Genomic DNA, 14007 nt, shown 5'->3' on the forward strand with positions numbered 1-14007 from the left:
CTGTAGTTTCCGGAAAACAAACAACAGCGTTGAGCGACCTCTAAATCTTGTTCAAATAAGCTGAAATTTTAGAATAAACTTGTCCTTTCTCTTATCTTCAAGAATCCGAACGTTCTCAGTCGAAATTCAAAAAGTTCCAATTTTGAATCACCCTAATGTACATATGTATGTATACTCGTATATGGAAGCTTTCTAAATGTGTATATACTTTGTATATACATCAGTATGGGTATTCATCTAAAAGCGTAAATGCCTCGTAATAGTATACTGGTTTTCCATGCAGAATTAAGTTAGTTTACGAGGATTCCGTGGCTACGAGGAATTTACTCGTTTAGATGATTGCCCTAATATATTTAGAAAATACTAGTCTTGCACGATGCACGGATTGCACGAAATGCAAAAATACTATTCCAAATTTGAAAGAGTACGATAGCACTTCGTCTGAATTTGGCATCACTTTGACGTTGGGCAATACCACCAGCTCCGTCAGAATTGGGAAAGACCTCTCCGAGCCGTTCGCCCCCAAACTGAACCGCTCAGAAACAATTTACTACAAGTGTGCAATTTCCGACTTATGCCGATGACATCGACATCATCGGTAACAAAAACCGCGAAGTCCAAGTTGGATAAGGAAGCAAAGCAAATGGGTCTGGTGGTAAACGAGAACAAGACGAAGTATCTCCTGTCATCAAACAAACAGTCAGCACATTTGTGCCTTCGCACCCACGTCACTGTGATAGTTATAATTTCGAGAAAGTAGAGAGTTTCGTTTACTTGGGCACACCGACGCCCCAGCTCTGAATTTTGACAAAGTAGAGTATATCGTTTACTTGGGCACACCGACGCCCCAGCTCTGAAAGTATTCAGCTCGGAACTCGCTGGTGGTAGCAGAGGAAGAGGGAGGCAATGGAAAGACCAGGTGGAGAAGGACTTGACATTTCCAATTGACGTCAGTTGGCAGAGAAAAGATACATTGTCAACATTTTGTAGTTCGGCGTTATGGGACATTCTACTTTGTACGTATGCAAAGCAATTGAGAGTTTTGGAAGTCAGCCAAATATGTAGCAATTCCAACAACAAAGCAGCTAGCACAGAGTCGCATTTATCTTGCTATGCTTTTTAGCAAAATATGTGCATGGGTTCAGACGTTTCATACTTTGCAACGATAGGAAATGCTTCTCCGCATGCATTTTGTTGTTGGGTGTTTGCAAATTATGCAATCCGTGCTACGTGCAACGGCTTTGCAAAATTTCAAGAATACCCCTATTGAATAATATGTAGTCATATGTATCTATGTATAAATACCTACTGGATACAGAATATGTATTTTGAACGGTTGCTTTAATACGTAGTATGTATAACCAATTTTACGACAACAAAATTTTGCACCAGCAAGTGTGGAATAGGTGTACGTGTCTATGTATGTACATGTATTGGAGGTGTATGAATAAATATATTGCGGTTAATAATATATACATTAAATATTGTAAATTATTGCCAGCTAAAACTACTAACAAAAAAAAAACCAAAAGACGGAATATTTTTGAAGCATTAAATAGTAACTGCTCTTACCTTTAGTGGTTTTGAATCCTTGTTTGATAGCCCGCGTTGTTCTCACAGCCGCCCGGTATATGCGCCAATAAAAAAAAGAGCATCACAAGCATTGGAATATAGAAGGAGCCCAACGCCGAATACACTACATAGCCGCGATCATTAGTTAATTCACACTTCGAGTCACACAAAGGCTTCCCGTAGAAAAGTGTCGCAGGCATTGTACCATCCATGAATTCATCACTCTCCAGGGCCACAAAAGCGGAGTCATGATAGTTAAAACCATCTGCAGCTGTCATCGACATTACTGAAGTTGTCTCCGTTAAAACAATTTTTTCATTGCTCTGATATTGTTTTGGCTGCTGTGTTTGTTGATGTTGCACCGATGCCAATGTTGCGGTGGTTGAAGGAAAAAGTGTGTAATTTCCATGTATATATGTGGATTGCACTAATTGCTGATATGAAAGTGGAAGAAAATTTGGAAAAAGGTATGTATATACATGTATTAGAGATAAAGAAAAATGTATATAAAAAAAGCTTCATGATTCAATAATTAAAGGGTTGCTCACTATTGACATTAAAGTTTTGACAAAATGTCCCTGCAGCAAATGGAAGAGAATTTTATCGCCTATCGCCACCATGTCACTTCTACGTCACTGTCACTGTTGGAAGTTATCAAAGCGATAGTCACTCATTTCACAAAATCAAAAAAAAAAAACATTTATATCGCTTGTCTATCTTCTTAAAGATGCCCGGGCAATTTTTTACTCTTTAAAGTTTTGAAAGATGAACCCATCTTTTGACAATCCATTTAACGTATTAAATAATTTGAGTTAAATTTTTTTAACAAAAAAAAAATGTTCAGCTTAAAGATTTCTTAACACTCGTTCTTTTAACAGCCATATTTTGAAATTTCATGTAACTTATGTATAATTAAACGAAATACCACTTTCAAAGCTGACGGCAACCCTCTTAAAAATTATTTTCGAACTAAACTTTCCCTAAATATTTTTCGTCTGACATTATTATAAATATTTCATGTAACTGATGAATTAAGTGGAAATTTATTTTTTTGACACGTGGCAATCCTCCTAAATTTAGTTCTTAAATAAAGGCTTTTAACCCCATTTTCATTGATAACCATCGGTTAGTAATTCATTTAACTTATTAAATAATTTTAGTTGAGCCCTTTAAACTGGGGCAACCCTCAAACACATCAAAAATGTTCTAAATTGTCAAACTGAGTATTTCTTGAAGCTCTTTCATTTTACATCCATCGTTAATATTACACATAAAAAATAGTTCAATTAGACTTCTGAAATAGGTGGCAGCCCTATTCAACATATTTTCAAACTACTACCTTCTTAAACCTCTTTTGTATGACACCCATATATATATATATATACCTTTTTCACTTACCAAATTCCTTTAATTAAAATTGAATTACATTTTTTTTTAACATGTGGCAACCCTCCTATACATAGTTAAGTTATAAAGCCTTTTTAAAACCATCTCGATTGATACCTATATTTAATAATTGGTTTAACTTTTTAATTAATTTGAGCTAAATTTCTTAACAGGTGGCAACTTTTTTCGAAAAATTAAAACCTTATTGAACATCCACACCCCAGGCCCTTTAATTTGGTACCTCACTTTTGAAAATCGAACGGACGGTGCGGATCTGAGGGCATTGATTAGAAAATAACTTGAGTGGCAACTCTTTTCGAAAAAATAAAACTAGTTTGCACATCCACAGGCCAAGCGCTTTAATTTGACACCCTATTCTTGAAAATCGAACGAACGGTGCAGATCTTTTATGCTGCACCAAAAATGCCTTCGAGTCAAGGGGCATCAATTACAGGTGATACCGAAAGAAGCTATGCTTCTTCTTATGAGCACGATTGTGTCATATTATCGTCTGTTTTGCTTTGTTTACATATCCGTGTATACATACACATATACGCAAATACATACCCTGCAAACAAATGCTCCCGAAATCTTTAAGAGTATCGGAAATTTGTTACGATTCTTTTAGGAATCTTTAAAGAAAAACATATGAAGCGGTTGACAAGAACTAGTAAAGAAATTTCTGTACGATTTCTTAAAGATAATTCTTAAAAAAAATTGTGAAACCTTTCAGAATTCTATGAAATCCTGGTATGCAGGGTGTATGTATACATACGAATATGAATACATATATAAATACCAAATAGATACCAACGGTAAATGTTGTTTTTGTACGATTGCAACAACCTGTAGTTATTGAACCATGCTTCGAGTAAGATATATATATTAGGGATGCCAATCCCGGGATCCCGGAATCCCGGGATTCCGGCGTATTTGACGTCCAGAAAATCCCGGGATTTGCTTTCATTAACCCCGGGATCCCGGAAATTTTGAAATATCGAATTGATAGTAAGAATTTGTTTATGAATTTTGAAGTATGATTTTTTAAAATGCCGTTTTGACTGCAATTAACAAAAAGCTTGAAACTGTACTTTTAAATTGCAGTCTGAGCCTTTTTTGAAGAAGATTTCAATGCATTTACTCATAGCGTCGCTAATGTAAGCGAAACAGAGAGTTTTAAGTTAAAGTTAGATAATTTTTTAGATCAATCTACTCAAAACTTCCTCAAATCGAAAAACTTACAATTTTACCAGCACAAAAGAATTTCAAATATTTTGTAATGGAGGAGATAGGGGTCATTATCTTCAAATGGATTATGTCTACCTTTTGACAGTTCAGCCTAAAAGTGTTGATGCCGAAATATGTTTTTTAATAGTAGGTTTCGTATGTAAAAACTGCAGCTCAAGCTTAGAAGACTCCGTTTTGAATGCTTTGCTGCTCTTACGAAAACATTTTAAGTGCAATAATAACAACACCGGCAAAAAATGGGTGTGTGTTTTTAACCAGACCCAACTACCAACATGTATTTCGACCCGTTGAATCCGATTCTGAGATCCGTTTGACTCGTACACCCTCAAAATTTCTAGTAAATTGCGAAAAAATGGCAAACAATTCTCCATTCGCCATTTCTTTATAGAGTAGAATAAACATGTTTAGACAAATTGTTTTTGTATATTTTTGTTTTATGCTTTTTTATTAATCGTTACTTTCAAAAGTACCTGGTATTTAAATTATTATTTGTGATGTATACGTTCCTCAATCACATGGTTTTTTAAATACAATTAAAAAAATGTTTTACTTTAAAAGTTGTCTGATTGAATAAATAAATATCGCAAGCGTAGAGTGCAAAGTTGTTAAGTCCCAATGTAAAAATTGTACAGGGGAGGAAAAAGCTTCGTATATTGAGTTTCTTCAAGTATTTCGCAAAACTTTGAGTACAACATTTTGCCTGTTTAAAGCAAAGCAAAACTCCATACGGATCAGAGGGTTTTGATCTTTATTAAAAGAATTCGAACTTTTTTGGCCTTATCGAATTTTCGGAGCTTTTTTGGCCTTAGCAAATTTTCTTTTCATTGAATATAAACTAGAAAACATAAAACCAGGACCTTTACCCTTTTCGAAACGATGCAATTTTAACTTATCTAGCCTCCTATATCAAAATAAGATTTTTTATTAAAAGTGAAGTTAGCAACTTTTCACCCTAAGCTAGCGATATATGAGTTTTACAATCAGTTTATCGTAAGTTTTAAATAGTTTTATTTAATGGTATGTTTAAATGCTTGCAGATATTGTTTTTTACTCATGTTCGTAAAATTTATGACTCAATTTCCCGGGAAAACCCGGGATCCCAATATTCCTGATATTTTGGCATCCCTAATATATATGTAGATATCCAAAAATTACTTTCTAACCTTACTTTCTGTGGAAAATTCCATCGCATAAAATTCATGTTTTGCTTTGTTTAATTTACAGCGAAATTGAAGTCAGTTTTGCTACAAGAGCGTGCAATTGCTGGCTTATGCCGATGACATCGACATCATCGGTACCAAAAACCGCGAAGTCTGTTCTGCCTTTTCCAAGTTGGATAGGGAAGCAAAGCGAATGGGTCTGGTGGTAAACGAGGACAAGACGAAGTATCTCCTGGCATCAAACAATCAGTCAGCACATTCGCGCCTTGGCACCAACGTCACTGTTGACAGTTACGATTTCGAGAAAGTAGAGAATTTCGTTTACTTGGGAACCAGCCTTAACACCGCTAATAATGTCAGCATTGAAATCCAACGCAGAATTACTCTTGCAAAAAGTGCTACTTTGGACTGAGTAGGCAATTCAGGAGTAAAGTCCTCTCTCGACGTACGAAAACCACGCTCTATAAGTCACTCATCACGCCCGTGCTGGTATATGGCGCAGAAGCATGGGCAATGACAACATCCGATGAGGCGGCTCTTGGAGTGTTTGAGAGAAAGATTTTGAGGAAGATTTACGGGCCTTTACGCGATGGCGACGGCGAGTACCGCAGACGATGGAACGATGAGCTGTATGAGCTTTACAACGATATGGATATGAAGTTCACTTTAAATAATTTTAATTAGAAGCCGGTTGCTCTCTTTGCGCCAGCAAGCAAATATATATATATATATATTTATACTTAAAATCCTCTGAGTTGCTTCGTTTTAGTGTAGTATTGAAAAAAAAAAACCAAATTATATATATTTTCAAACTGCGGAGAAGTACCACTATTTAAGGACTTCATATACATATAATTCCTGATGGCTTAAATTTATTTTTTCAACTACCCAAAAACTTTAAAAGACTAAGAATTCGCTAAAGAGAGTATCTAACTCTATATCTTTTATGCAATATTATTAAAGTGTCAGTAAATTGTGAAAAAGAGTTGTAAGTTATAGGCAAAAGCCATTCGAATATTCAAATTTGTTGTTATTAAACTGAAAGTTATTTTCGAGATAACTAGCGACACTCGACAAAAAAAAGTCAGCCTTCTTTTTAAATAAATTAAGCTCCATCATATTATCGCAACTGGTACGCAAAGACCCGGAGATATGCCCATAACACGATTGAACTTTTTGTTGTATTAATTAAATAAGTGAAACATGTCAACTATAATTAAATTATTTTCATCTTACTTTTTATAGTACAGTTTAAAAAGCGTAAGAAAATCCTAAAGTATTTTGTTTGAATTGAAAATTCAGTACAAATCAGTACAAATTTTGGAAAATCAGGACATTAGCGTACTGATTGAAGAAATGAGTAAAATCAGTACAAGAGTTGAAAAATCAGTACTGTACTGATAAAATCAGTACGTCTGGCAACCGTAGGTATTGTCTTCCCAGAGAGCGCATATTCCGATCTGCCTTATTTGAAAAATCATTAGTTGTTTTCATTTGGATTATCCAGCTCAGTATCACGATCATTCCCCACGGAAACGGTCTGGATCATTCTTGTTGGAGTTGGCAGCACTAATTTTATACTACTAGCACGAAGAAGACGAAATTATAAAAATGAACTCACTAAATGAGGGAAATTCCATTTAAACTAAATAATATTCACTTAAACAAATATTTAGCATAAAGAAAATTTATTTGAAAGTTAAAAGTAGCAATGTCAGAATATATGTTTGTGTCATTTGTTAGTGCTGCCAAACCGTACTGCCGTATACTTTGGGTTTCTGTTCTCATGCTTAGATTCTCATTCCAAACATTTAAAAACACTTGAATTTTCAATTTTTGATTCTTAAAGTTTGCGTTTGTGTGATTTATATCGATAAGTATAAGAAATACGAAAAATATTCACTTTTAGACATTAATTTCTTGTTATTTTACATTTATATGTTATTGCTTATCACCAGGGAACGGATTTTATGGAAATTTCCGATTTTCTGCTAAAGAGATAGAGTATATTCGATTAAGAATGTCCACGATTTGGCTTTCCCTGATTCCATATATACACATTTGATGTTGCCTTTTTTAAGATACTTGCTTTTTTTTTTGCCTTTTCTACCTTTAAAAAAGTGATTATAGCATTTACAATTTGTTTTTTAAGATTAAAAAATATACACATGCCCACGCGGCTTATAGAGGCGCAGGGACCTCTTGCCAAATTGGTGTTGGAAAAATTCAAAGGCCTTTTCTCAGCTAACGTAGGCTTGGAGACAATAAGGGGTGTGGATAAAATTGTAAAGGGCGAGGAAAACGGCCTTATTCCTGATAATATGAACGTTTCAAACGTTCCATATTTGAATTGGGCTTCACTTGTATCAACTTACGTCGAGCGCACATTTAGTACATTGAAGGCTTTTCTTCGCGAAAATCGAATGAAAATGCTGCCAGAAAACTTCAAAATACATCTTGTGGTTCAATGTTACTACAACTATACAGATTAAAGTTTTATGAGTAAGAAACTCGAAAGGATAAAATAGTCAAAGATTCAAAGTACAAAATTTTCATATAATGAAACTAGTTCATAGTTTTTCTCTGTTTACTTGTAATATAAATATTTCCAAAATAAATGTATTTTTTGTTTGTTCTTCGTATTTTCTGTATTTTTTTAGTGTCTTATTTTCCTTTTTTTTGCAATTCCTAGTGTCTTTTCCTGCCTTTTTCGCTATTTTGTTTTGCCTTTTTTTGCCTTTTTGCAATTTTGCGCATCACTCGAAAACGAATACAGAGAATTGAATGCAGTTTTCACCGATATATTGATAGAGGTCTAACTTAAAATATAGAAAGAAAAAAATTAGAGAGTAGCCACCGTTTTGAAAATTGTAGTTTAAGTAAATTGATAAGAAAAAGTGGATATTGCAATATGGGCGCCAAAAGAAAGAGGCTTAAGAAGGCTTACAGCCAAACATATTTTTTCGTACATACCTAGTATGTACATATAGTAGATATATTCATATTTACCTTTTGCTCCTTCCAACCGACTAGTGGCGGAAAACAAATAACAAATGATAGCACCCAAATTCCAACAATCAGCGACTTGGCGCGCTTCGTCGACATTATACTTGGATAGGTAACAGGACGCGTAACAGCTACATATCTATCAAGAGAAATTGCGCACAGGTTCAATATTGATGCTGTACACATCCACACATCGACAGCAAGCCATATGCGGCACCAGACGTCACCGAATATCCACACCTGTGATTAAATGAGAATAAAATCATATACATATTTACATATGTACGCACTTAGGTATTAAGACAAAGGTGTGATTGTTGAAATTCAAAATTAACCAATGCAATCCCAGCAAACACAGTCTCTAACGTTAGAGAAATTCGGATTTCTACATTGGATAACTAATATTACGTTCTCATTGAGCCATTCACTCGAGTTTAACGTTTTGAGTTTATGAACTACTGTCAGGCGTTCACATTGGGGTATTTAAGAAACTCAGAGTTTTATGTGAAATTTTTTTGTTTACTTTTTCTTATTCTCATTTAGTCTGTTCCCGTACTACAGGATTTAACAGTCACACACATAAGTCTAGAATACCAACCGTTTAGCTATACAAAAAAAAAACAAGAAATGAGGAACGATAGAACTTCTTACGCAAATTGCAACCATACCAAAATTATTTGGTGCAAATAAAAACCAAAACCAATAAAAGAGGTTAAAGTTCAACTTATCTATTTCTTATGTGTTTAATATCTCGGAAACTACTTAACCGATTAAAAATATATTGATGATAATTTCAATATAATTTAAATGCCTTTTATGCGACGTATATACTATAACCAGTTTTACAACTAATTTTATTTTGTTTTTTAGTATTTCCGGACTAAAAATATAAAAAAAAAGCATATAAATTATATACACGCATGAAAGACAAATTAATTACCTTTATTTTGACGTCATTAGTTTTTTAATAGGTTATGTTGTCCAGAAGATATTAATATTAAAAAAATGAGAAAATTTAACTTTAACCATTGATATCTTCTTTATTTTTTACTTTCGCCAGATAATTTTGGTAGGGCTGAAATCAGGACAAAAAGTTCTATCTAGCCACATTTTTGGTCTTCGCATCGCTAGATTGTTGATATTCTAGACTTATCGTCGTCTCAGAAAACGGATGTCGAATGTTACAAAACACGGTTTTGAGAAAATTGACTTTGAAGTTTAAGGTCGAATTAATCCGAAACTGTACGGTAGATTTTTGTAACTTTTGAAGGAGACGTAGTTGGTGTTATTAGTTTTGATTTTCCATAATTCTACATTTAATATCTCTTAACGTTAATGAGAAAATTTACTTTTCATTCCGTATACATTTGTCGTAAGTAGCGTTTACTCACCACTTTGTTTTGTCCACAGAACATACGACAATAGTAAAGTATCTATTTCAACGACGATGGTATAATTAAATGAAAAAACCAGACATATTTATTAAATAATGATTACTTATTAGAAAAAACATAACAAAAACATAATCATGTATTTAATAAAAAAAATCTGTACATCTCTTATGCTGTAAATATGTTACGAACATACGTTTTCTTTATATAAACACAAAAAACAATACTTAAATTCAGTCTTTTGTACATTTTTATTCCTTTCATTTCATTGGAGACTCAGTGCAAGCTAAAACTTAAAAATTTAAAATTTTAAAATTAGTTACTTAGTTTAATTTTCAATTTTAATTGTATCGTTATAGTAGAGGACCATCGAATTGTCGTAAGTTCAAAGTTTTGCGATACATACGACAAATGTTTTATGATTAAAAAAAGATTACATTTGTATGGGAATTTGTCGTATGTGCCACATACGACAAATGTTTTATGATTAAAAAAAATGTACGTTTGTATGGGAATTTGTCGTATGTGACGCATTTTCAGCACATACAACAAAAGGCATACCCAATCATTAATATTATGTAACATACGACAAAATGCGCACGAAATATCTCAAAAACTAATGGAGATATAAAAAAATGGATTGCAGAAATCGAAAGAGCATGTCCAACTTAGTAAATCTGCATCAAAATCCCAAAATCGTCATTTTGCACATTCGTCATCCGTTTTCTGAGGCGACGTTATGTGCACGGAACGACCTCGAACTAATTCCGATTAAATCCTGCAGTACGGGAACAGACTAACTGTCGGCAAGTTGGTTTCAGGTTTGGATTATCAAAGACACAAGCCAATCGGGTAAAAAAGGAGAGTTTAACGAAATTTCTTGTATGGTAAAATCCGAGTTTAAGAGAAGGGTTAAGGCGTTAAACTCCAAAATGGCCCATAAACTCGAGTTAATGGCTCAATGAGAACGCTTTATAAGGTAATTCTCTAATCGTTCTCTAGTCGATGGCGAAGTCAGAGAACTACATTGGAATTCGATTCGAGAACGATTAGAGAAACAACGCAAATTCAAATAAATGTAAATAAGCAATATTCCAAATAAATGAATCATAAATTATTTTTAAGTTCAAATTATTCATTATTATTTTGTTTCAAACACATTGAATACAAATTTTACAACAAAGCGTTTTATTTAATAAAGCAAAATAGTAGTTTGAAATTCACGTTCGAATCCCATTAGAGATCAACATTAGAATTCGATTAGAGAATTAATATTTTCTCGAGTCGAGAACTATGTCACATTTTTGTTGAGATTGCTATGGTCATTGGCGTAGCCAGAATGAAATTTAGGGGGGGAGGGGGAGCTCGACCCTATTAAGCTGGCATTTCAGGGTACTATTTTATATATATATAAGGAAAATTTGAAAGTTAGCTCGAGCATCCCCCCTGCCCCTACCTGGCTACGCCCATAGCCTATGGTTCCTAATAGTTTTTCGAGTCGTTTTCTAACGTTTGAAATTGGAGAATGTGGCTAGTTCTCCTATCATTCTCTAATCGGTAACTCACCTCAATGTTTGCTGGGATTGAGCCTACAATAAGCTAGTTATCTATGTATATCTATCTACTTATCTACATATGTAGGTATATATCTGTGGTCATAAGCAATAATCGCCCAAGTCGAAAAACCTGAATTCGAGAAAAACCGCTTTAAAGATTTGGATTGTAATGATAACCTTATGAGGAAACCAAAATATTTGCATATATAACTTTTTAAATAGCTTAGCTAATGAGATGGGAGTTTCACATAAACATAGAATAGTAGTTGCAGAAAACGATAGCATATATAACTAAATTTTTTCTTAAGTCGACTTAGGCGGTTATTTCTTATGACCACAGATATATAATACGCGAAGGGATTTTTTTCCAGGTCATCAGATCCGCACCGTTCGTTCGATTTTCAAAAATGAGGTGTCATATAAAGCGCCCGGGCTGTCGATGTGCAATAAGGTTTTACTTTCCCGAAAACAGTTGCCACCTGTTTGATAAACAATTTAATTTGAATCATTTAATAATCAGTGCCATCAAATCCGCACCGTTCGTTCGATTTTCCAAAATTAGGTGTCAAATTAAAAGGCTTGGGCTACAGATGTAAAATAAGGTTTTACATTTTCGAAAAGAGTTGCCACCTTAAAAAAAAAATTATTAAAAAAGTGTAGCCAATTATTTCAAAATGTGTATCAATCGAAATGGTTTTGAAAAGCTTGTTTCTTAACTTAACTATAGGGGGGCTGCCACCTGTTTTAAAATTGAAATTATGAATTAATGGAATTGGATAATACCGTATGGGCGCCAAATGAAAGTAGTTTGAGAAGATAGTAGTTTTTAAATTGTTTTGAAAAGGCTTGTCACATGTTTGATAAATTGAATTGTATTAACTTACACACAAGTTATTTGAAATATGAAAATACGGGTGTCAAGTCAAGGAGCGTTAAGAAATATTTAGTCTGAACATTTGAAATGTTTGAAGAGAGCTGCTACGTATTCAAAAAGTGATATTCAAATTATTTAAAAAGTTGGATGAATAACTAAAATATTGGTATCAGTCGTAATGGGTTTGAAAATTGTTTATTTCTAAAATATATTTAGGGGGGGTAGCCGCCTGTTAATAATCAAATTCAACTTAAATGAAGGCAATTAGATAAATGGAATATGTAACAGAATTTGAGTGTCAGGCGAAAGAGATTGCGGAGGGTTTTAGTTTAAAAGCATCTTAAAGAGAGTTCCCACCTGTTTGAAATTTCAAATTTGGTTAACTTATACACAAAGTATTTCAAATATTAAAATATGGGTGTCAAACTAAAGAGTGTTCAAAAATCTTTAGTTTGAAGACTAGGAATAGTTTTTAGGTGGTTGGAGAGAGTAACCACAGGTTTAAAAATGAAATAAATTATTAAAATCAGAGCTGCAAACCGGTTTTGAACCGAACCGTCGATTTTTTTGGGCTTCGAACCAAACCGTTTTTTATTTTGAAATGCAAACACCGGACCGAAAACCATTCCAAATAATGTTTCGGTTTGGTTCAAAATGAAAACCCACTACAGCATTTTTCACGTTTTGTAATACACAAATTTGTCTGAAAATGCAACCGGTATAGTAAAACTGCAAACAATTTTTGTTTGATGGCAACTCTGCGGGTTTTAATTTCGTCCATATAAAGAATGCTTAATTTTTTCCTTATATGGAAGAAAATGCTTAACAACGCAAATAGGGGTATTTGAACGATTTAGGAGGCCATAAACCAATTTGACAAAATTTTGAAGGAAACTCAAAAAAATAGTCACATTCGACAGAGAACATTCCAAATAACATTTCCCAGTCCCCGTCACTTTTCTAACTTGCACAGCGAACGCTCACCGTTGACCGGAAACAGAATATTCTAACGCTTTAACGAAAATAGTGGTTTTCAACGAGCATTCTTTTTTTTGAATTTTTGCTGAATATCAAGGAATTTATTGTATCCCCGATAGAGATCGCATTATTATTCTTTGTTCAATTGAAAGCTAAGAAATTTGGCTAGTGCAGTGTGAAAAGATTGCCCGCAGAAAATGGCAGATAAGTGGTATTTCTTTACTTAGAAAATCGTTTAAAGAAAAATCTAAAAGCGCAATTAGTATATGGTAACACTACTTTAGATCTATTTTAATACTAAAATTAAACTTTATAGATAAATTTTAGGCCGCTGAACCAGAATATGAATATGACGAATATTAAAAAAAATAGTTCGAGAGAGTTTTCGAGATATAAGCAAAAGTAATGTTTTCTAGGACCTTTCGGCCCTGTTGCTAAAAATCTGCGGGAATGTAAGGCGAACCCAATTATGTTATGCATTTCGGAATAAACATTTGTTTTTCTTTACATTGGTGTGGCATAAGTAATGATTAGATAGATATAAGATATTTCAGTAAATATTGTATCCAAATTGTTGAAAATTTGTATGTGATAAACAAAATAGAATAGGTAGGTAAAATAGGATTACTATGAAATTTCTGGAAAATGGGAGTGGCTATATCTAACATATCTGCTAAAAATCCTGAAATCTGGCGATAGCCACGCCCACTTTCCAAATAACGGCCATGTACAGAGACCCGTAAACTGCGATAAATCAGTAACTACTGAAGCTAATTCACTCAAAATAGATTCTTGGAATAACCTTTTAGCATTAAATTAAATTATAATAATTTTTT

General features: G+C 33.7%; 1 pseudogene; it reads right to left on the reverse strand.

Moving 5' to 3' along the window:
- The window catches only part of LOC118751889, a 21498-nt pseudogene extending 12886 nt beyond the window's left edge, over window positions 1–8612 (reverse strand).
- Between the last annotated feature and the right edge of the window lie 5395 nt (window positions 8613–14007).

This window comes from Rhagoletis pomonella, unplaced genomic scaffold (genome assembly GCF_013731165.1).
Source record: "Rhagoletis pomonella isolate Grant_MI unplaced genomic scaffold, Rhpom_1.0 Rhpom_scaffold_01065, whole genome shotgun sequence".
In the NCBI taxonomy this organism is placed as follows: Eukaryota; Metazoa; Arthropoda; class Insecta; order Diptera; family Tephritidae; genus Rhagoletis; species Rhagoletis pomonella.